Consider the following 24,045-nt stretch of genomic DNA (forward strand, 5'->3'; position numbering starts at 1 on the left):
ACTATTTCTGGGTTAGCGGAGTCTGTAACCTGAAGCGTCTGTAACCCAAGGTACCACTGTACAGTACATCTATGTATCTCTGTTACCTCTTAGGCAGACCACTTCCTCTCTATGTTAGAAAAACACTGGGGCCTAATTTGAATAGTAGACTGTCTGGCATCTGGTGGGCTCTGGAATTGTGTTGTGCTCTGGAATTGGCCCCTCCCTTCGGTTGTTCAGTTAAGTTCAGTTGGAGAGGCCAACTGTCATTCTAGCTTTATTCTTGCCTCAAGATGTTGTTTTAGTTTCTCTCAGACAGGATGTTATTGTGTTACAATTTTATTATTATTAAAGCTTTGTTTAACATGCGTGAGCCGCTTACTTTGCTGAAAAAAAAGAAACTCTGCTGAAGAAGGGTGGAATATCCTAAACAGGGTGAGTGAGGGGATATTCCCAGTCTGACAGTTGAGTTTATTTTTATTTTTATTTTTATTTTAATCACCCGGCCCTCCACAACACTCTGGAGTCCATTTTACTCAAGCGTGTGTGCCTTCATTCCAAAAGAGAACTTATTTTGTTCACTTGCAAAGTTTTATCAACTACAGTGGTTTTGCTACTTTAAAATGATTTGGGCCATTCTATTCACTCTGTGTGTGTGTGTGTGTGTGTGTGTGTGTGTGTGTACATTTCCTTATAACCACATTTGTTGAAGAGGGCCACCTCCCATGTGCACTTCTTGCACTGTTTTTGCTCTTGACAAGCTGTGTCAGGTTACACCATAACGCCACATCATTTTACTTATTGCATTGTGCCTAGTGCAGCCTAATGCTATTTGACACAGTACGCAGGATAGCTGCAAACAAACACATTTTTCTGTCAGCTGTCTTCTGTTTTGAAGAGGAAAAGGCCAAATCAGAGCTATTTTAACACTATAGTGGATAATGGTTAGAAGGAAGTGTGGCAGAGGTAGGGTTTCATATGAAAAGTTTTCAAGGGGAAAGGAAATAGGTCAGGGGGCAGGATCGTTGGGCACCTGCCAAAGCAGAGGGTTCCCCTGGGTCCGTTCCTCCTTCTACTTGTGGTCACTTCCTGTTCACCTGTCACCTCTAAGCAAGAGAGCCATGAAGAAAGGATGAGGCAGAGCAGTCACTCACCTTGATCCCTCGCTTTGGCCAGATGTAGAAAAGAAGAGGGGGGCTGATAACATTTTGCTCAATGGCCCATTAAAACCAGTACTAGAGCAGATTAGTGTTCTGGGGTGAGCAACTTATATCTGAAGAACATTGAACTCTGTAAACTCTAGCCTCCTGTGGAGCACTGTCCTTTTTTGGCTCTTAGAAGCTACCACAGAAGACAGAGAGGTACTCTCTGAGGAGACTCTGGGAGAGTTGTTCCATAGTTCTGTTTCTATCTCACCCTACCACAGTGATTGTTGGTAGGGAAGGTAATGTGTACACACACACACACACACAAATATATTTTTGAAAATTGAAAGAACCTCAGCCAAAGATTTTTGGACCTCGTAACCTGACTGTGCTCTTAATTTTACTTTTGTGTTCAATAGCCTTTGCTGTGTATTAGTGTTTCCTGTTCTTCATGCAGTGCCCATCTGAAAACAACACTGGTCTTGGTGCCTTGTGTTATAGTTGATTCCCTGATTACACCCATATCCTTTTCCACCCCACCTAAGAAATAGCAGCTGATAGGCTCCTGAGTTCATTTGAAACACTATTCAAAAACTATATCGTTCAAGCAAGACTGATTATAACATGTCCGGAAAGGCAAAACTGTCTGTTCGGATCAAATCAGCACTCAGGGGATTTGTTGCTAAGATTTATTTGAAGAATGTGCCAAGAATTAAGAAAGTGTATAGGCAGAACTTCCTCCTTCCTCCTGGAACTATAAACCCCCATTTATGGTGTTTCCTGCTTGGCAGGGGGTTGGACTCGATGGCCCTTGTGGTCTCTTCCAACTCTATGATTCTATGATTCTATGTGTGACCTAATTTATAGTCGTCTATAGTTCACACAGGCCGTGTTTCCTGTATTTCTGCTTTGGAGATCAACTGAGGCAACACTGTTAGGTGACTGGAAATATCAAGACAACAACCCTGTGTGCCTATTGGCTGTATCCAAAATAAACAAGGAACAAAAAAGGCAGAAAATAAACACCAGACAAAAAAGAACCCCCATGGGGATAAAAACAAGTTCTATCCAGCTGATCACGTTCACTAACCACAAAGGTTCAAGGTCTACTATGTGCATATTGCTATTTGGCCTAGATTCTACTACATTTTACAATTTCAAAAAAACTACAAGAAACCTGGCAAACTATTCAAATATTACTTTTGCCGAGAGCAATAGGTAATAGGTGATAATCAGTGACATTCAGTTCAAATGAAAGCTGCTCTGCAGATTGGCTCTAGTATCTTTACAGATTCCCATTTTCACAGGGATTAATGTACCCTTGCAGGCCTTACTTATATTTAGAACTGAAAACTGAGACTCTCACAATGCAGCACTGTCAGTGTCAGCTCAGAAGTCCTACTGAGTTCAGTGGGATTTACTCCTAGGTAAGTGTACATCCTTTTGAATTATGGTGCTGGAGGAGACTCTTGAGAGTCCCATGGACTGCAAGAAGACCAAACCTCTCCATTCTGAAGGAAATCAGCCCTGAGTGCTCACTGGAAGGACAGATTGTGAAGCTGAGGCTCCAGTACTTTGGCCACCTCATGAGAAGAGAAGACTCCCTGGAGAAGACCCTGATGTTGGGAAAGATGGAGGGCACAAGGAGAAGGGGGCGACAGAGGACGAGATGGTTGGATAGTGTTTTCGAGGTTACCAGCATGGGTCTGACCAAGCTGCGGGGGGCAGTGGAGGACAGGAGTGCCTGGCGTTCTCTGGTCCATGGGGTCACGAAGAGTCGGACACGACTAAACGACTAAACAACAACAAAAAGTGTACATCCAGTTGCAATCTCAGGCTCCAAAGAACTGCCTATGAATCCAATTTAGGACATTTTTGAGCAGACACCAGTGATATTTTCTCTCTATTTTTATTACTTCCCCTTGTATTTTTATTATGCTTTTCTTTGATCGTAGGACCCAAAACAGTATACATATGCTTCCCAGGTGGTCACCCATCCAGGCACTAACCAATGTTTCAGCAAGTAATGACCTCATTTGTTTTAGACCAGAACCAGGAATCAGGCCCAACTCCCAACCTGCTTTTTCACCTTGGGCAAGTAAATGCTTTTAGGTTTCCATGGGGCCACAGTCATCTCTGGATACAAACCGTGTAAGGAGGATAGGAAAGGGTTTAATGGACATAAAAGAGGACATAAAGTCCAGCCAACTAAAAATCCCCAAAGGGGCAGACTTCTCCATGGAAGAGGTGTGAAGTGCAATACTGTGCTGAAAGAATAATTTAGTACTGGAGATGTACTATTGCCCACTGACCAAAATGCCCAGGGTGATCTTCCCAGGGTGATCCTGAGATGGAAAATTAAATCAAGAAGGCATCCAAAGGAAGAAATGTAGTTGTAGTGGGTGACTTCAATTTCCCTTACATAGACTGGGTAAGTAGATGTTCTGCTTATGACAAAGGGTTCATTACTTTCTAGATTCCATAAAAGACTGTGGCCCTGGACTCACTCTTCTGTGGTGGCCAAGGCCTGCCTGGTGTGAGATGTGTTGTTGAGCCAATTGGAAACAGTGACCATGGTACTATCAAAGTCAACATACATGTAACTAGAATAGGAACTAGGGTTGTGGAAATCTTTCCGTTTCAGTTACTTTCCGTTTCTCTCAGTTTCTCATGTTTATGCACACTTTACCTTAAGTATATGCATTTTTGTACACATTACTTAACTAGAGAACTACACTGCAAAATTTGGAGAAGTGTGCACTTTGAAAGATGGCTATCTTTCAGTGCTCATGCTATTTTTCAAAAGTGTAAATTTAGGTAGATTTCACCTTTAAATGTGAACCAAATCAAGTTTCTCCCTCATCCCTAAAAGGAAAAGGAAATTCTATGCAGAAGTATAGAAAGGTTTCTTTGGTGGTAGTGGTTGCGGGTGGATGGTGTGGGCTGGCAGAACATACCAGAAAATGTATTAAATCAGATTTATATACTGAGCTTATCACAAGTAGAAGAGGGGGAAAGAAAAGGAAGGACTATGGGCGCAGGTATTGGACAGGATGTGTTGGTGTGTCCCAATGTCAAACAGGTGAGCCTTTTACTTATCACTCTCAATGTCTTCCCCTTCTTTCTCAGCTTGTGATTTTTACGTGTGAAGCATGAGAGACAGGATTCTAAATGAAGCTCTTACACAATCCTGCAGATAAACACATTTCATGCTGAGCGCAGGCTGGAAAATAAAGGGAGGATTATAGCTCAGGTCCTTTGCTGTTTTGAAGCGGATCACCCCAGGGCAGCAATAGAAAAGAATATAAAACAAAAGTTCGTAGTGATTCAGAACAAAATCTTCTGACCCTTCAGAAATGGCAGTACTGTTTTCCAGTACTTTGGTCTCAATAATGCAGAAGATTAAATATCTTCACTAAATATGTAAACTAATTTGTTCAAGTGTATCTTGGAAAAGTGAAAACCTACCATTCCTCTATAATCGAGGAACCAATCTCTTCTTCACTCAGCCACTTGATAGCTACTTCTATTTAAATAGACTCTGTACTTCTGAATGTAAACAGTTCCTGTCAATGCGAGCATTCAGCAGCAGATCCTGCCACTGGGTGGAGCACATTGTGTGGGAAGAGGAGCAAGGATCTTCTTGTGATGCCCCATTTCTGCGACTCCCTTCCCTTGGAGGTATGACAGACCCCATGGTTCTTTGACTTCTTCTAGTTATTTCTCTTCATCCAAGCTTTTTAATGAGGCCAAATGTAAATTGATGAGTGTCTGCTTGCTGTATTGTTTAGGTTTCACTCATGTCCTGCTTATTATGTGCTTCCCATTTGTATCTGGTTGGCCACTGTGAGAATAGGATGCTAAGCTAGATGGGTCACTTGCCTGATCCAGCAAGGTTCTTCCTATGTTCTTAACCCAAAAAGTATTGACCGCTAACTGATGAACAAACAAAAAAAGTAACTTTATGACCTGGAACAATAACGTCAGCATTCCCCATACTTCTGGCAAACCTTTAACCTCAAACATTAAGAGTTTTATTATTCAGCATTCTTCTTATGGAATGGTTTATGAAAACAAACCATTCCACCTTGAGAATGAAGCTCATCTCAGTTGTTTTGTTATGAGCTTGCTTTGAGCCGCTTTTAATATAGTTATACTTCTTCTGAATTACCTTTTCTCATTCTTCACTATTAGTAAAGGTAAAGGGACCCCTGACCATTAGGTCCAGTCGTGGCTGACTCTGGGGTTGTGGCGCTCATCTCGCTTTATTGGCCGAGGGAGCCGGCGTACAGCTTCCGGGTCATGTGGCCAGCATGACTAAGCCGCTTCTGGCGAACCAGAGCAGCACACAGAAACGCTGTTTACCTTCCCGCCGGAGCGGTACCTATTTATCTACTTGCACTTTGACGTGCTTTCGAACTGCTAGGTTGGCAGGAGCAGGGACCGAGCAACGGGAGCTCACCCCGTCGTGGGGATTCAAACCGCCGACCTTCTGATCGGCAAGTCCTAGGCTCTAGTTCACTTTTGTTAAAATGAAATATATTGTATTCCTTAGTTGGGGATGTACAATTACCTATAGCCATTCTTGGCAATTCCAGAAGAATTAAAGCTGTTGTGGTATAATATCTGTCACAAGGCCATTGGATCATGTAGCTCAGTGTTGTATGCACTAACTGGCAATGGATGACAAGGGTTTTAGACACAGAACATTCCCAACCCAACCTGGAGGTGCCAAAGGTGGAACCTGGAACCTGCATGCAAAAGCAAATACTCTACCACTGAGCTACAGCCCCTCCAAGCTTGACTGAATATGGTGTGTACATCCATTCAAAGGGTGTGTTCAAGCTGGCACATCTCCATGCCAGGACAAAAGTGTGGTGGATCCTTATCTGTTTGCAGATGACAGTTCACTCTGAGGAAGTTCCCCAGAGACTCATCAGCCATTTTGTCCAAGCCTGCAATAAGTTTGACCTTACCATCAGCCTGATGAAGACCACCTTTCTAGGTCAGGATGTCACCATGTATCAGCATGGTGATCACATGCTTGATGTGGTAGACAATTTTGTCCACCTGGGTTCCACCATAACCAGTATCCTCTCCATCAACACTGAGCTGGACAAGTGTATTGGCAAGGCAGGTATGATAATGGCTCGTCTCTCCAAAATGGTATGAGAAAATGTGATGCTAACATCCAATACCAAGATAGAGGTCTACCAGGCTTGCATTTTGAGCACACTGCTTTATGAACGTGAGTCGTGGGCAACTTATAACCAATGCCAGATTAAACCCTGTGGAGGCCCCTAGGCAGTCGAAAACTCAGGGGCCCCCTTCATGTGTGTGCTCTAGTGGGATAGCATTGAACTAAGAAAGCTTGACTGTATTTTTTTCAAGATCAAATCAATATTATTTTGATCCGTTGTTGCAGGGCCCCTAAAAAGCATGGAGCCCATAGGCCTACTCTGCCTATTTGGTAATCCAGCACTACTTATGACCATCAGGAGCAATGCCTCAATACCTTCCACATGCACTGTGTCCGGCAGATTTTGGGTATCACATGGCAGGACAGAGTTTCAAATAAAGATGTTCTCTCTCAAGCCCACATTCTTAGCATGTTCACACTCCTGTCTCAGTGACGTCTACACTGGCTTGGTCAAGACCACAAAATGGAAGGTGGCAGGATCCCCAAGAACTGTTAGAATTCCTGCTCCATTATTGCAGTCATGGGATTTTTGTCTATCACATGACGGTGTATGTTTTGACTCCACAAAGTGGAAAGTGACAGAGACAGGATGTTTGTGTTACTGTGTTCCGTGAAGTGGGACTATTGTCCTTTGTTCTTTTTCTCTTTGCTGTCTGATGCTAGAGAGAGAGGGAGCCATGTTGCAGTGCTCCGTGTGTGTTTATGTGTAAATAAAGTAGATTAGCCAAAATGCTGAGTTGCCATAGCTGTCAACCTTCCCTTTTTTTGCGGGAAATTCCCTTATTCCAGCACCGTTTCCCGCTGCAATCCCGGATTGTTAGATATCCTGTAGACTGTCCCCGGGACAGGTGAGGCTGCTGATCCCTTATTTTTGAGGCTGCTGATCCCTTATTTTCAAATCTGAAAGTTGACAGCTATGTGAGTTGCTGAGGTCTGTTACGCAAGCTGCGAAGACTTTGAGGATCCCTAAGTGTGCTGATGTCTGTTGACATCGGTCGCTGTGATGTTTGGGCTGAAGCTCCCGAACAATCGACCAGGAGAGAGAGAACATGCCAGTCGGGCATGTGTCTCTGCCAAGGTCCTTGAGTTTAGGACAAGCTCCTGACAAGAACATGCTCCACGGGGAGCTGGCTTCCAGTACCAGATCCATTGGCAGGCCAGCTTTGTGTTACAATGGTGTCTGCAAACGTGACATGAAGGGTGGCAACATTAACCCCACCCCACCATGTGGGAATCACTTGCAGATAACCACAGAGTCAGGCAGTCAAGTCATATATCAGTGACCAGAGGAAAAAATGACCACTGGGAGGACTGCAGATAGAAGAAATGCCATAGTGCACTTGCAGCAGCACAACCGGATGCCTTCATCTGCCCTGGCTGCAACAAAACATGTCTCTCCCATATTGGTCTCTACTGCCGCAGCAGGTGCTGCAACCTTCCAGCAGTTTGACTTCACCCCCAAAGGTGCACTCCTCCATTTGTCTCCTGAGACAGACAGATGCCAACAACAAGTAACCAAACAAGCTATAGGCGTCAACGTAATTCAAAGGACAGTCATAAAACAATTCATATGCAGGCACAGAAATATTGTTCAGATCGGTCAGCTGCTTGGCTCATACTATGAATTTCCCTGTTCACACGGCATTTTTCACCTCTCATCACATGAAGGTCACAGTTCCGCAACACTTAATCATTATTAATGCAATCTTTTAATACAGTTTGTGCTGCAGATATTTGCTGCAGGGTTATACATGGGCTAAATGAATTGTTTGCTGTAGAGATGACTGCGGTGCAGTGAGAGAGTGGGATATTGTTTGTACAGATTGCTGAACCCAAAAAGAAAACCAGAACGTTCTGCATATATTGTGGGCAGCTTAAAAACCAAACACAATACGGCTAGATTAAAATAGGAACGCGTTGCCCCCATATAATGAGGGACATTATGTAAAGCCCAGAATATGTTTCTGGAATCGCTGCAGATTGCATTTAAGAACATCCTCTCTCCTTGATTTCCTTCTGGTGGCTGAATTGCCACCTAGAGAGCAAGGGGCTGCAACGCCCTGGCAGCCATCATAAAGAAAAAGCTATGCATGGAGAAAGAGATCTCAATTTATTTTCAAAATGTATGTAAACCTGCTATGTTATGGAAGTTACTGATTATATAATAGCAGCACTTTGGGAACATAAAGAAACACAGCCTGAGTTGACAGCCCCTGCCTCTTTATTACGTTATGTCATTCTTTAAAAACCCAAATATAGTTCACCTTTTCCAGCAAAGGGTTTCAGCGTGCAACAGAGGGTGCCTGTGCAGTTAAATAGAGAAGAAAGCACTTGTCAAAATGGGTTGCGACTATTGTTAGCAATTGTGAACTCAGCACGGCATGGTTGCCTTTTTTAGATGTGTGTATGTATGTAAATCACCAAGCTCTGAAGGCCTGATTGCCTGCTATGCATATTACATCTCAAGATAACTGGGAGATGGATGTTTATAAATCAGAGTTATCAGTGAAATAAACATAGTAAAGCTATTTTTATTGTGATCACTGAAACATCAAATGCTCAGAGGAAAGGTCATACCTCATCAAAGAACATAATGTGTATTCATCATAATCTTTCAAAATAAATTAACAATTGGGCTTTTCGTTTTTGAGTAAACAGTGCCATCACATGGCAAGTAAACAAAAATGAATGCAGAAAATGGATCGTTGGGTTTGCTTCCATTTATAGAGGAACAATGTCAAGACGCATCCTTCCTCTAATATGCTTTTTTATAGCTTTTTCAGCACCCTGTGAATACTTTTTCATTCACCCACATTTTTAACTCAGGCCGCAAATAGTTTTATACTCTCTCGGTTGCAAACTTTTCCCCTGTCTTTCATTGTTTATTGTTTATTTTAATTATCATATATTGTATTTTTTAAATTATAATTGGTATAAGCCATGAGGAAATATTTATTGATGGGTGGCTATAGAAATTTTGGGTCATGTCCCAATCTCTTCCCCCACCCCCACCCCCACCTGAGAATAGAGGAATAGAAAAGCATGTTTTTTCTTCCTTTCCTTTTACCTAAAGCATCCCTGTGCAGGGCAGGGCAGGGAGGTTTTCTTTAACCTTGCAGCATACACCCACCCAATTCTAATCTCCCAGGCATAGTTAGAGACTTGAGCAGGCAAATTCTGTCTCCTCCTCCTACCAGTTCCCTTTCCTCCCCACCCCATCAGCATTTTGGTATTCAATACATCCTATAAGCAAACAGGTTTATGTCAGAACATTTGATCCTGCCCCTTTTCTTTCAATTTATAAATGTGTTTCTAAATATATACTCCTGCATACCTAAGGAGTTCACTGTCTTGTTCTGGGGTAGCTCCATTTCAGTTCCAAAATGACATCTTCCCAAGTTTCCTATTATTATTTGGGTAGATGGGAAGATGCAATGACATTATGACAGCGTAATTAATCTGGCAGCAATTAAATTACACTGTCCTAATGTCATTGCATCTTGTACCTCTTACATTCTTGTGCCAACAATGTTACCTAACAAGTTCCATTAAGAGGAATACTAAGAAAACGTCACAAGCCACTTTTCTTTTTAATTGGCTACCACAGTTTTAAAATATCAGGAAAATGATACCCCTAATAATCAGAATGGAAGGAAGTTTACTGGGCCTAATGCAATATTGTGGTATCTCAGCATTTCTTTCTTCTGTAACAGCCAGAAAGGCTGCCTTTTCAATCTTATAAAGAGGTATCCAATACCTTTCTATTAATTAGAGAAAAGGTAGAAACTGAGAGCAGATACTGACAAGAGATTATCTCCAGCTGTCACTGATCTGTGGCAAAGTGCTTTCATTTCAGTGAGTCTCTTTAAAATTTACCGCATTTTTCGTTCCATAAGACACACTTTTTTCCTCCTTAAAAAGTAAGGGGAAATGTCTGTGCATCTTATGAAGTGAATACATGGTCCCTGGAGCCAAATTGCCCAGAGGCAAAAAGCAGATCGTGCTTTTTTTTTAGGAAGAGGGAAGGGGATGTTGAAACAAAGCCACTGAGCAGTTGATCAGCAAGTGATTAGGAAGGAGATAAGGGGCGCTAGCGATAAAGGAGGCTGCCTGGGAGCGGGGAGGTAAAGACAATGAACTTGCAAGGAGAGGAGACAGGAATACTAAAACAAGCAATGAGGAGAGAAATTAGAAGAAAAGGAGGAACAAAAAACTGCTCCAGCTAAGGAAAAGACACTAAGGCAAACAAGAGGGAAGGGGGTGTTGAAAGGCAAGCTATCAGGAGGGAGACAAGGGACGCTAGCAATAAAGGAGGCTGCCTGGGAGCGGGGGAGGTAAAAGCACGTGGATCCTCAGGATTTTTGCATTGGGTCACCCCAAATTCTCCATCAGATCACATAGCATGTGGCTACAGCCTGCACCAAAAAAATCACGCATCCATCGTTTCGTGGGGCCGCAATGGCGCAAAAACATGGTTACAAAGCACGGATCCACATGGATCCTCAGGATTTTTGCATTGGGCTACCCCAAACTCACCGTCAGATCACATGTCTGTAGCCACAGCACGAACCACAAAAATCATACATCCACTGTTTCGTTCAGAATATTTTTTTTTCTTGTTTTCCTCCTGTAAAATCTAGGTGCATCTTATGGTCAGGTGCGTCTTATAGAGCAAAAAATATGCGTCTTATGGTCAGGTGCGTCTTGGGGAGCAAAAAATACCGCATGATGAATTGAAAAAAAATGTTTAAAATAACTTTTGTAAAAACAAACAAACCCAGAAGCCTTTTATTCAGAATTATAGGTACTGACATTCCAAAGGAACAGAAAAGACTTTTCATGTATGTGACAACAGCAATGCAGATGCTACTAGCCCAGAGATGGAAAGAAGACAAAGTCCCACCCAGGGAGGAATGGCAAACCAAGTTGTGAGACTATGACGAAATGACAAAACTGACCAGAAGGTTCAGGGACCAAGAAGACCAAAACTTCAACGAAGAATGGGAAAAAAATGATAATGGAGACCACTGTAAGCAGATGAAAACCTTAGCAGGATTTTAATAACACTTGTAATGTAGCGAATATTATGGATAATGTGGAAAGATATAAAATATGGACTATGAAATAATATGCAGTTGAGAAGGTGGACAACAGGATCCATGGAAGGGAAGGTGGGAAGTCCAGAGATTTGGAGAAATCTCCAAATAGGGATATGTAATTTGGATTGTTATAATTCTATATTTGTAAAATCAAATAAAAATTATTATATATGTAAAAAGGGAGGCTTGGGCGGTGGTGAATTGGGTCGGCACCTTCCCATTTCATATCGGGTGACGAAACAGGATGGCACCATCCTTGCCTGTCCCTCAAAAATGCCATATAAGAAGAAGAAAGGAATTTCTGCAGCAGGGCACTTTCCCTCCCCTCCTCTTCTTGAATGTACACTCTGTAAAATGGAAGACCCTGCAGTATGAGGAGAACAGTCTTATAGCACACAGTCAACCCAAATGGAGGTGAAGATCTTCTTGTCATTGCCGCAGTCCCATCCTTGAAACTACAATCTGTAAAGAGGAAAGAAGGAGACACTCTAAGCAGAACAAGAGAAGAGAACTGCCTTCTACTAAGCTCATTCACAGGGCCATCTTAAGCATATGTGGCGCCAGGGTAAAAAGATCCACCCGGCAACCCTAGGTTGCCCAGAGTTGTCAACCTTTTTTTAGGGGGAGGACCCCAAAATTATTGACTTTTTTAAAGAAATAGTTGTTTACCTTTAGAACGGCTGTGGGACACAGGGACTCACAGCACCAACCAAAAGGGGTGCCAACGCCCCACGCACAGGGGCGTACGAAGGGAGGTGCGGGTTCCATGCTGGGGGGGAGTGTCGGGTAGGACGCACAGTCACTGCACTGTCCGCCCACTGCCTCCCCCTGCATGGCGGTTAACTGTTTCGGCTGCGCGCACAGCACCCGGAGCGCCATGTAACGTTGTGGCCACTGCGATGCATCCTGTTACGTGCGCCAAGCTGCGGGTTCCTTTGCCGGCTTTTCCGCTGTCGGCGCATGCTCCCAGCACCGTCCAACGTGGGGTGCCAGTGCAGAACAATGGGGAATGCAAGCGGCATCGGAGGCAACATCTCTGGACAGGATCCGTGTGTTCCTATTCATCAGGTTTTGTTGCTGCCTTCAGTGCTGTCAGCACGCGGCAGATCCCACCACAATGTTACACGGCACTCTGGGCACGGCGCCAAAACAGTTAGCTGCCATGCAGCTGGGACAAGAGCCAACAGCCGAGTGGAGCCAAGCCTGCTGCTGCGGCTCGGCGCAAGTTCGAGGGCGAGCGTTGGAGTCCAGGGAAGAGCCACCTGCAGCAAAAGAGCCTGGGCTCTGCTCCGCTCAACTGCTGGCGGCTCTTCCCTGGACTCGGCCTCAGACTTTCAGCCTGATGTCCCTGAGAGCCCGGCGCCCTGGTGCCGTGCACCCCTAGTGCCAACGGTTAAGACGGCCCTGCTCCTGTACAGGATATAGCAAGTGCCAGATTTATGTCTAGGCTAAGTAGGCTGAATCCTAGGGCCTCTAAATCTAGGGGGCCTCACCAGCCTGCCCGCTCCCCAGCAGGCAACCTCCCCTCTCCCAAAATTGCAAACCCAATACTTCATGCGAGGGCAGGGCGACTTGGGCCTCTAAATCTAGGAAGCCTCACCAGCCTGCCATCTCCCCAGTGCCACAGTCTCCCCTCTCCCAAAATTGGAAACCCAAGACTTCATTCAAGGGCAGGGAAACTCTGGCCCAGCAACTATGAGACTCAGGGCTAGCCAGTGGGGGCCCAATTTGAAGAAGTGGGGCCCAACTTTAGGTTGGTTTTTTTTTTTTTTTTTTTTGTAGGGCCCCAGTTCACAGCCAAAAGGGACGCGGGTGGCGCTGTGGGTTAAACCATAGAGCCTAGGACTTGCTGATCAGAAGGTCGGTGGTTCAAATCCCCGCGACGGGATGAGCTCCCGTTGCTCGGTCCCTGCTCCTGCCAACCTAGCACTTCGAAAGCACGTCAAAGTGCAAGTAGATAAATAGGTACCGCTCCTGCGGGAAGGTAAATGGCGTTTCCGTGTGCTGCTCTGGTTCACCAGAAACGGCTTAGTCATTCTGGCCACATGACCCAGAATAATAATAATAATAATAATAATAATAATAATAATTTATTATTTATACCCCGCCCATCTGGCTGGGCCTCCCCAGCCACTCTGGGCGGCTTCCATAAAAACCAAAAATACAGTAAAATATCACACGTTAAAAGCTGTCTGCGGACAAATGCCGGCTCCCTCGGCCTATAGAGCGAGATGAGCATGCAACCCCAGAGTCGGTCACAACAGGACCTAATGGTTAGGGGTCCCTTTACCTTTTTACTTAGTTCACAACCAAAGTCTGCAAAATCTCATAGATATAAATAAAATCCATCTAGTTTGCCCTGGGTGGGTTCCCCCTTAGGAGCGGCCCACAGGGCCCAATTTGGCCCAGTTGTTTCAATTGCCTTAAGGTCAGCCCTGATGAGTCTGTGCAGGGTTTGGACTGACAAGCCCTGCACCTTCTAGGTCCCTGGTGTCACTATTCAGAGTATAGACTCAAGGACTTGTAATGGAAATAAAGGGGGGGCACTTATTGGAAATCAGTTTTGTCACCTCCCCTCCCCAAAATCAATTGGGTACTACAAACAGTGACCCCTGTTGATTGTTTCTTTGATTTGTGGTATTATTTTATTTCAGATACAAATATGGAAGCACATTGCCATTTGGTCCCACCCAATGCATGCAAATGTTTGGATTCTATTATTTTCCCCCTTCCATTTAATAGTGTCTTTAATTTTTTTTAATCTAAACGGATAATAATGGATGGACACACAAGTTGTGGCATTTCTTTTCTTTTTATTTAATAGGCTTTGATTAAAGTCTTTGAAGTGGATGAAAGCTTGCTGTTCCTGCTGGACTGTATTGTAGTCTTCTTTTCTTTTCTTTTCTTTTCTTTTCTTTTCTTTTCTTTTCTTTTCTTTTCTTTTCACACTGTGGCAATTTTAATTTTATTTCTTTGTGCTTTCCTCACTTCCTGTATTTATGTATGATTAAAAATTCAGTAAAAATATTCGGGGGGGGGGGGAGAAAAGAAATAAAATAAAAACGGCAATTCTGGAGAGAGACTTAAAACTCCCTCTCGTGGTTGTTTGAGTTACGACATCACCATTCCAATTCTTCCATCTTCTGCTTAAAAAGCCTACAGTGGCTGTAGTGAAGTGCCTATGCAATTGTCTCATCCTCCTGCAAGTCTTTGCATATATGTACATATAGAAACACATGCAGAAGGATGAGACACATAGACTGTATTCACACAACATTTTATTCTAGAATGGAGATTGAGTACTTGTGTTTTTTTCTACACTATACGCACACAATCTAGATCTACTTCATATCTTTTTGTCCCTGAAAAGTGCTTCTGCATTCTGAAAATAAAAGCTCATTGTGGATTGATTCTGCCTTACCCTGCAGTGTATTCATCTGAAAACAGATATAGGTGGCCTCAGCAAAGCGGAGTGTATCTACACCTGTCCAGTGATGTTTTGGGTGGGTGTGTACCAAAATCACAATGACCACATCCTTCTTCATTCACCAGTGCAGGGAGGAAGGGCACAGGTAACCTAATCAATGAAAGGGTTTTCAAATGCGTTTCAAGTAGCCTCTTTCACTAGGGCCACTATCAAAACTCCAGACGTGCACATCAGAATCCACACAATCCATGGTATCTCTCTACACACAGCTCCAGCAATTTCTCCCCTGGATGCTGTCATCTCATCATCATCATCGTCATCATTTTATTTGTATGCCACCTTTCCATAGTTAAAACAATGCTCAAGGCGGCTTACAACATGACAAGATTTACATAATTACCAACATAACAAAAGTCATAAACAATAAACAAAACTCAAAAGGTACACAACCAAATGGAAAACAATTTCCACATAAACCATAAAATCTAAAACTAAAAAATACAACATTAATATCAATTACAATTTAAAATGACATAGATAAAAAATAAAAACAATTTTTAAAAATGAGCCCTCTCTGTCAAGCAGCAGCAGCAGTAGTGCTTTATGGAGCCTGTCAGGCCCCGTCCCAAGCCAGGTGGAGAGAGGCAGGGCAGGGCCCTTCAGGCTCCCAGCCTTCTGCCATGCACCACTCCAGCCACCCCTCTACAAATCCTTAATAATGAGCTTGTTGGACTGCAACTCCCATTACCTCTGACCATCAGCCATGCTGACTGGGGCTGATAGGAGGTAGTGTCCAACAACACCATCTCAAGGGCACCATGTTGGCACTCCCTGTTGGTGATACTGATGATGATGATGATGATGATGATGATGATGATGAAATTATTCTAATTTACCCACCCTCCACCCTAAGGTCCCAGGGTGGGTTGCAACATTAAAACACAATATTAAAAGCAGTTTGTGTAAATTTGTAAAGTTGTGTAAATTGTTTTACACAACTTATGGAAAGCAATAGGGAGAATGTCTCTGAGGAAACTATAATCAGTGTTTATATTCCGTTAGTTTTGAATGTTTTCCCAAGGAAATCCCTACAATTTCAAATATTTATTTCTTCCCTTAAGCTCATAAACTACTAGAAATTATAACTGCAAATGTTGAGAGTTATAGCAAAATGAAAATTATACTCACAGATGATAGTCTCACTAGAAACTGCAATAGCCATACTATATCGTGTGTGTAGCGACATTAAAAGGAATAACAGCAATGAGGGATGCCCACTGTAATCCATTAATATGTTCTAGTATCAGTTTCTAAGACTGAGTCCATACCAATGCTTTCTAACTGTATTTATATCAGTGCAGTGTTTCATGAACTCTTGTGCTATTCAAAGTTTTGGATTTGGCTGATTCCACATTCTGTATTCTCTTGTGCCATTTGAAGAACTGGTAACTCATTAGGAGGTGGTTCACTACTGGATCTTCCTGTTGAACTCAGTTTTGACTCTGTGTTAGGAAGGACACATCTGGTCTCTGGTTAGGATCAACTCATTGTTCCTGTTGTTAAGTCTCCTGGATTGCATATTACTTGGCTGGAGAACTGCACTGATAGTTGAGAATTTCAAAAGACTGATATATTTTGGCTCACATATTTGGTTAAAATCAGGTAGGCTCACCTTTCAATGCAAACTGAATTTCTCCTCAATCCCTACCAGTGAAACCTCTGTATTATTATTTTTTAAATCATATAATTGTAGAATATTTTGCTTCCATGCAAGAATTTTGTCCTGAAATACATAGTATAACATCAATGGAAGATGCCTTTGAGCACATGCACATTTTCTTTCTTTTATTTTATTGAGGACCTGGCCAAGACTCCATCATGTCTAGAGCAATAGCACGGAAATAACTTTGAAAACAAGGAGTTTCCTTTCTGCTCTAAAGGAGCAGACAGTCTTCATTTTGAAAACTGCACAAGGCATTGCTGAAAGAAATATTGAGAGAATGCCACACACACACACACACACACACCCCACACCCCTGCCCTATCTCTCCATTACTTCATACCACCTAGCCCAATGGTAGTCCCCACAGATCCTTTTGCTTATAAACTTTCAGTGTAGTATAGGGAACGGATTGGGCACTTGCTGCCAGATGGCATTCACAGTCTACAGATTATGAACATACTGGTTTGTCATCATGGGTGTCATAGGAGCCAACTCCTAGGGGCTGAGGGAGCTCCCCCCCCCCTTCCCTGAAATATTTGAAGGAGCCAGGGGCCCCCAAGTTGATGGGCATTGCCATTCAAATGCTGAGCATGCACCTTGTCATGTGATAGATGATGCGGGGCACAGCTTACCTGCCCTTCCCAATATTTTATTCTAGTTGGCACCCCTGATGGGAGTAATTGTGTGTAGTCTCCTCACACTTCACAGGCTGAACAAATTGTTGTTAGAACTTCTGGAGGCAGGAGCTGGGTAGTTAAGTGCTTACAGTAAAGTCATAAGGGGAGAATAATACAAAAAGCAGAGATAAAATAAATAAATAAAATCAATTTGAAATTTACAAGAGCCAAACACTTTGCACCAACTAACTTGTAGATGTAGACAATGTCACATGGTGATACCATTTTAAATAATTTCTGCTCTGCCACCACATGGTGTCACTGGTGCTTTGCAGCATGAGGAACGCATGAGTTTTAGGAACATAAAATGATCATTCCAAGCAGTACACAGAGGAAGAACATTAATACACGAATCAATGGTTCTCAGGACAGCGACCAAGAGTAATGAACTAGAAACCATTTTAACAATAAAGAATAAATACATTTTTTCAGGTTGGGAAATAGATCCCATTCTACTAAACTGCATGTTCAGAACATACACTAACAATTTCATACACAGTAAAATGCTGTTGGTGGCTGTGCTCTCAGTGCATGCAGACCCAGGCTGTGCCTTTTGACCTTCCATTCTGCCATTTTGTTTGTAGGAAGCTGAAGAAATATTTGTGAGGCCAGACTGACACGGGTTCCAACAGCTATGGTGGAGAAACAGAGGGAAATACTTCAGATACCTCCCCAAATTTCCAGTGGTCCCAAGATGATGGACACCCTTTGAATACTGTCATTTAGTATAATGATTAGTGGGCATTTCTTTATAGATAAAGATCAGGCAACTGTCTTCTTTATGTATAGCAATAAAAACTGGGCCACTCTCATGGGCTCCATGGAAGATATTAATCCTTTGAGGAAGAGTTAACTGCAACAGCTGGTCCAGGCAAAGTGAAATGACTGCTTCAAGTGGCAAATGAGTAGCATAGTGGTGAGAGCCCCCTTGCTGTTTGTTCTAGGGCAGGAGTGGGCAAACTTTTCTGCTGGTGGGCCGGATCACCTGCACCTGCGTCGCTCTTTCCCCGCTGGCTTTCAGAGCCATAATGGGAATGGAGGAAGTGTCTACGGCTTCCTATTGGCTGCAGGAGCTTCCTGCAGCCAATAGGAAGCCGTGGCTGTGTCCCGGAAGTCAGTCCCCGTGTGGTTTAGCTTCTCATGGGGACTGACCAAGCGGGCGGCAAGGACCAGGGGCTGGTTTAACAACCCTCACAGGCTGTATCCGGCCATCGGACCGTAGTTTGCTGACCCCTGTTCTAGGGCCCCTCACCATACATTCAATTGGAGCTATATAGGGTACATCACAGGTGTACAGTAAAAAATAAATTGCCAGTTAATTTCTGTATGTGGAAGTGGAACATCATCTTGTCCTTCATCCCAGACAGCAAAGTGTATTGGGCCAGCCCTGAGGGCATGGCAGGAACTTGCTGGTTCTCTCACCTTGGAAGGTGGTCAACTCTCCTTCATTGGAGGCTTTTAAACAGAGGCTGGATGCCCATCTGTCAGGGATTATTTAGCTGTGGTTTCATCCTTGCAGGGGGTTGGATTAGAACAGGCATCCCCAAACTTGGCCCTCCAGATGTTTTGGGACTACAGCTCCCATCATCACTAGCTAACAGGACCAGTGGTCAGGGATGATGGGAATTGTAGTCCCAAAACATCTGGAGGGCCGAGTTTGGGGATGCCTGGATTAGAATAACCTTTGAATCCTCTTCCAGCTATACAGTTTTATGATTCTTCTAGCCACAGAGTGAAGGGCTCTTTCAGCATGCCTCTATATTATGGGCAATGTATTATTTGGAGTAGTGGGTTGACTCCATTTCAGCTCTAATCCTCTCTCCCTCGTCTCCCGCTGTAGCATTTGTTAACATTAGGCATGGTTCTTCTTGATTACTTTTACATAGGACTTTGTTTTAAAATCCACCCCCTAAACAAATTTTGGATAATTATTTCCTACTCAGCATCACGATCACAATTTAGAGGGGCAGCGGCAGACTTTCACATGCACATTGCAGAATGTAAAAATATAGCATGCACAGCCCACATGTAATGGCTCCCAGTCATTACGCATGAAGGCATGCATGGAACTTTACAAAATGCAGGAGGACCGTTCCCTGCTCAGGAAGCTTAAAATCTCAAAATCTGACACAGGGGAGAAACAGAGGAGGAGATGGGGGGGAACAAGCCCTTCACAGGCTTTATTTTCCATGCTCTGATAGAACACATGAAGGGGAGAGAGGAGCTGTGTAAGTTAGCACTTGGATGTTTCAAGTGTTCAAGAGAGCATGCAGACACTGGATGTGACCACAGCGGCAAGGTAATGTTGGAAAGATGCTGGGATGGTGTGACACACACACACCCCCACTCCCCATGTGCATCCTAAATACAAGGAGGACAGTGTCTGAATAGGACAACCCATTTGCAGTACAGTATGGGAACTAAGAGATTGTTCCCTTTTTTGGAATGGACTAGTCCACAAAACCTTATGCCATTATAAGGTATCACCAAGATAATATGGCTACCTTGCCCTTCCCTGTGGAACCAATTACCATCAACAGTTATAAGGTTGTAGTGACCTCTGCTTCAGAGTATCTGAAGAAGTGTGTATACACACAAAAGCTGATAACTAGAAAGCTTAGATGGTCTTTAAGGTGCTACTGGAACATCTTTCAATAATTTTTTTTTAAATCTTTCATCATTGTTATTTATGGCTACCTATGAAATTCATTTGGAATTAAGTCTCTCTTTTCTTTTTGTCAAGAAGCCTTCTAAGTTCAGCTCTTTCCCAGTCTGTATCTGTATTGGAATTGTGTTAAGATATCTTAATTTTTTTATTGTTTTATCACTTGTTTGGGAAGCAGGAAGGGATATAAATTTAATAAATAAAATATTAAGTCCATTGACTTCAGAGCACCCCAATAATCGGACCAACTCTTTTCAAACACTAGCTCTGAGGAATCAATGACAATAACACTGAACTTGTGAGCCAAGGCAATTTTCTCTCCTCTAGCCCTCTTCAGTAAAAAGTAGTCCTCACCACCAACTGAAAGGTTAAGCAATAACAAACTGAGAGAACTTGCTCTTCACACACTCCTTTTTGTCAAGGAGATAATGTGCCACACTGAACCTGCTGTGATTCAGCACATTATATACTTCAACTCAGAAGCATCTACTGCAGGAACGCATTGTTCCTGGGGAAAGATAATAAAGCAACAACACCCTCAGTGACACCAATCTTCAGAGTCAAATATTGGATTTCCTTAATCAAAGATCACTAAAACAGCAAAAGTCACTCATGTACACTTTCCTGTTTATGGAAGGAAATCTGAAGCTTTCTATGTTTAATGGAATAGGAACGTGTAGCTAAGAAAGGCATTCTGTTCTGCAGCAAATCGACTATCAGAATGCATAAGGTGATATGCAATGTTCTCCATACTTGGAACAGACCCAGTGAAATCAATGGATTTAAATCTATTAATTTCAAGGAACCTACATTGAGTACAGCCTAGCTGGATATCATCCATAGTTCCCAGAACTGGAGATGGGAACGAAAGGAGTAGACGGTCGCCAGAAATTATACGTGTGGTACATTTCTTCTTTCTCCAACCTGTCTTTTTAAGACTGCTCAATCTCCCTAGCACACCATCAACTGTAAATGGAGAAGTGAAAATAAAGCAAATTTCCATTTGCAAACATATTTTAAGAAGTTCTGGACTTTGACCATCATTTTCACCTGGGCATTCTCCTGGTTATTTGACTGACTTATGATTGGCTGGCCATTGCCAATTACCAGTCAAGGCCTACCAGGATCAGGAACACTTTTTTTTCCTCCAGATAATTTTTTATTATTTTCTTTATATATTATTTTCCCAACAATCCTTATTATCACAATATAATCCCTTTGACTCTGCCGAGTCTTGACTTCCCTCCCTCCCTGCCGTTGGTATATATATCACATTCTTATCACATATATTATTCTTATATCTCTACTATTTTACCTTGAAGGTATTATTCCAGTCCTAATAGTGTCTTTAAGTTTTTACAGGTCTCCTTTAAATATTCAATAAATTTACTCCAATTGTTCCTGTATCTCTGGTCCTCTTGGTCCCGAATCCTCCCTGTCAATTTGGCAAGTTCCGCAAAATCTGTCATCTTCACCTGCCACTCCTGGATGGTTGGTATATGTCTTGTGTTTTCCATTTTTGGGCCAGTAGAGTTCTTGCGACGGCTGTGGCATACATAAACAAATTCCGATCTTTTATTTTAATCTCTCTTTCCACTAGACCTAGCAGAAATGCTTCTGGTCTTTTGGGAAAAGTGTACTTGAATATCTTTTTAAGTTCGTTATAGATTAATTCCCAGAATCTTTTAACCTTGTCACAGGTCCACCTGTCCCCATCTACTTCTTTACATTTCCAACATCTTTCTATACATTTTAGCCCGTTTTGTTGGCATTAAATGCCATCTATACATCATTTTTAATAGATTCTCCTTCAAAGCCATACAGGATCAGGAACCCTTTAAAGCAGACTGTTGCCATACAGTCTTTTGCCGATTGCCCGGTGCTGCCTCAGTACAGCTGTGCACTTCCATTGCTGGAAAATGGTTTCTCCATGCGAACCAGGAAGTGACCTCTCCAGGCAACAGAACAACTCTTCTCTTCTTATCTCTGTGGCTGCAATCCTCTGAGTGACTTGGCCACCATTAGGTAGTTGAATGCACATGTGTACTCCATCTGTTTCCCTCCCACCCTGCCTCTGCACAGCCCCAGGCACTCTATGCCACTGTTTAAACCTACCAGTTTTAAGATCAAAGTAAAGGCTATCTCATGTTTGTTCAAACTCTGCAAATCTGTGAAACTGGGAGCTAAGGCAGATGCTTTAATGATGGGAACATGAGAAGAGTAAAACCAGAGAAACTAAATTCTGCTTGACTTCCAGAAGCAGGTTGTACGATGTGTGAAAGGCCATGTAAAACATGAACTTTAACAGATAAGGAAAAGTCCAGAAAAGAGAATAAAGTGCTTTCTGAATGCAGGCTGGCAATAGCACCTTGTTTCCTGTACTGTGATTATAATTACTCCTCAGTGGAAGGCAAGCTTGCAAAGAGAGAAGCTTTTTCATTTGATAACTGCCACTTCTACTGGTCAAGTGAATTGGCCCTAAAAGCAGTAACGTTAATATTTAATGCATACCAATGGCCATTCAACCACCACTTCTATTTCATCGCTGTAGCACTATTTATTGGGGCCAGGAAAAAAAGATGGAAAATAAAATAAATTTTCATTTGCAAACATATTTTAAAAACTGTGCAGATGTAAAAACAACAACAACAACAACCACACTACCCTGTTCATTGCACTGAAGAAGTGCAAACTGTAATGGATAATTCTATTTTTATCAGTCTTTTTGCTATTTCCCCCATACATACATTCTTTTTTAGAAACAAAGGTAGCATTTTGATATAATAAATAAATATAATACTCAGAAGTCTGCAAATAGGGTCAGGTGAGAATAATAGCCGAGTGCTGAACACATACTTTGCATGCAAATGGTTCTGGGTTTAATTGCTGACTTCTCTAGTGTAAGGGAGGCAATCTGGAGCTCTGGATGAGATTGTGAAGAGCTGCTGTTGGTCAGAATAATGGGCTAATCAAGGTTGTGGAACCTGTGGCCCTCCAATTCCCATCAGCCCCTATGGTCAGGGGCAATGGGAACCACAGCACAACATTTGGAGAGACACAGGTTCCCCAGCTAGATGGACAGATTGTCTAAATTGGCATAAGGCAGTTTTCTATCTTCTCTGATATCGGATGCTGGAGAATATACCACTTTAGCAACCATCAACTTAAATCCGCTATCTATCGCATCAGATCAATAGTTGCCTCTTCACGCATTTCAGAATGCAATTTCACAGGGACATCTACTACAAAAAGGAGACAAGTGTCACTTTCTGGTGCCCAAACCTGAAAGATGATGCAAGTCACTCTTGGATACTGCAAAGCCTTGAGAATAACTACCACTCAAACCAGAAGAATAACTGCAATCCATTGGATTTATACATTGGCATTCGAGGTGAGGGCATTGTTTTTAGAGGGAGTGTGTCCATATATTAGACTAGAGGGCATTCACACTCCACATCAGACAGCAGAATCAATAACAGACCTTGTGTTAATAGCTCAGCAGTCTGCCTTTTTTATCTTTTATTTCACTTATAAGCTGAAATCCTTCTCTCAGTCAAAATTGCCTAAAACCAAAAACGCCAGACTTGGAAACCCAGTAGGCAAAAGGCTCTTGACATTACTTTTGGATTTCTGGGGAAGAGGGCTGAAGAATTGGTACTTTAGCAAATAATACCCTTCCTGGAAACATGCAATTTTTTAAAGAGCATATTTCACTTACCATAATTTGTGTCACAGGCATCTCACAGGTGACATGAGTTTGTTTGTTTTTTAAAGAGTGGGAAATGTGGGTAAGTGATGGCCTACATATTTGACATTATTTTCTTCTTTTAGACTGCAATAATATATATTGTTCTTGTGCAGAGCTGAACTGAGACAACCTAAAGCCCTTATATCACAGCTTGCCATGGAGGGCTTGGGGGGGGGGAGAAAGAAAAACAAAGGGTTCCCCCAGTCTGTGTAACCTAATCACTGGTGGAGGAAGGGGTGTGTGGTGGATGTGGTCTGCCCCAGGTGCCTTCCCTGAGGGGTGTGTGACATCACCGTGCCACCCCCCTGGGATGTTCAACACTTGCCCTCCCCCGCCCCCCAGGTGCACAGCATGTACACCGCTCTGGGTGCCGGATCAGCTA

The 24,045-nt window shown here is 42.8% G+C and overlaps 1 protein-coding gene across 3 annotated transcripts in view; it reads left to right on the forward strand.

The window, feature by feature from the left end:
- Positions 1-280: 280 nt before the first annotated feature.
- HRH1 (histamine receptor H1) overlaps positions 281-24,045 on the forward strand; it is a 97,316-nt gene continuing 73,551 nt past the window's right edge. The window contains exons 1-2 of one of the 3 annotated variants that reach the window (XR_013836270.1): positions 281-414; positions 3,601-3,723. The gene's annotated coding sequence lies outside the window, so the exon portion shown is untranslated. Of the gene's footprint in view, positions 415-1,319; positions 1,341-3,600; positions 3,724-24,045 lie in introns of those variants that run through there. The other 2 variants (XM_079967308.1, XM_079967311.1) reach the window with 2 other exon arrangements.

Source organism: Podarcis cretensis (genome assembly GCF_951804945.1).
Source record: "Podarcis cretensis genome assembly, chromosome: 2".
Classification (NCBI taxonomy): domain Eukaryota; kingdom Metazoa; phylum Chordata; class Lepidosauria; order Squamata; family Lacertidae; genus Podarcis; species Podarcis cretensis.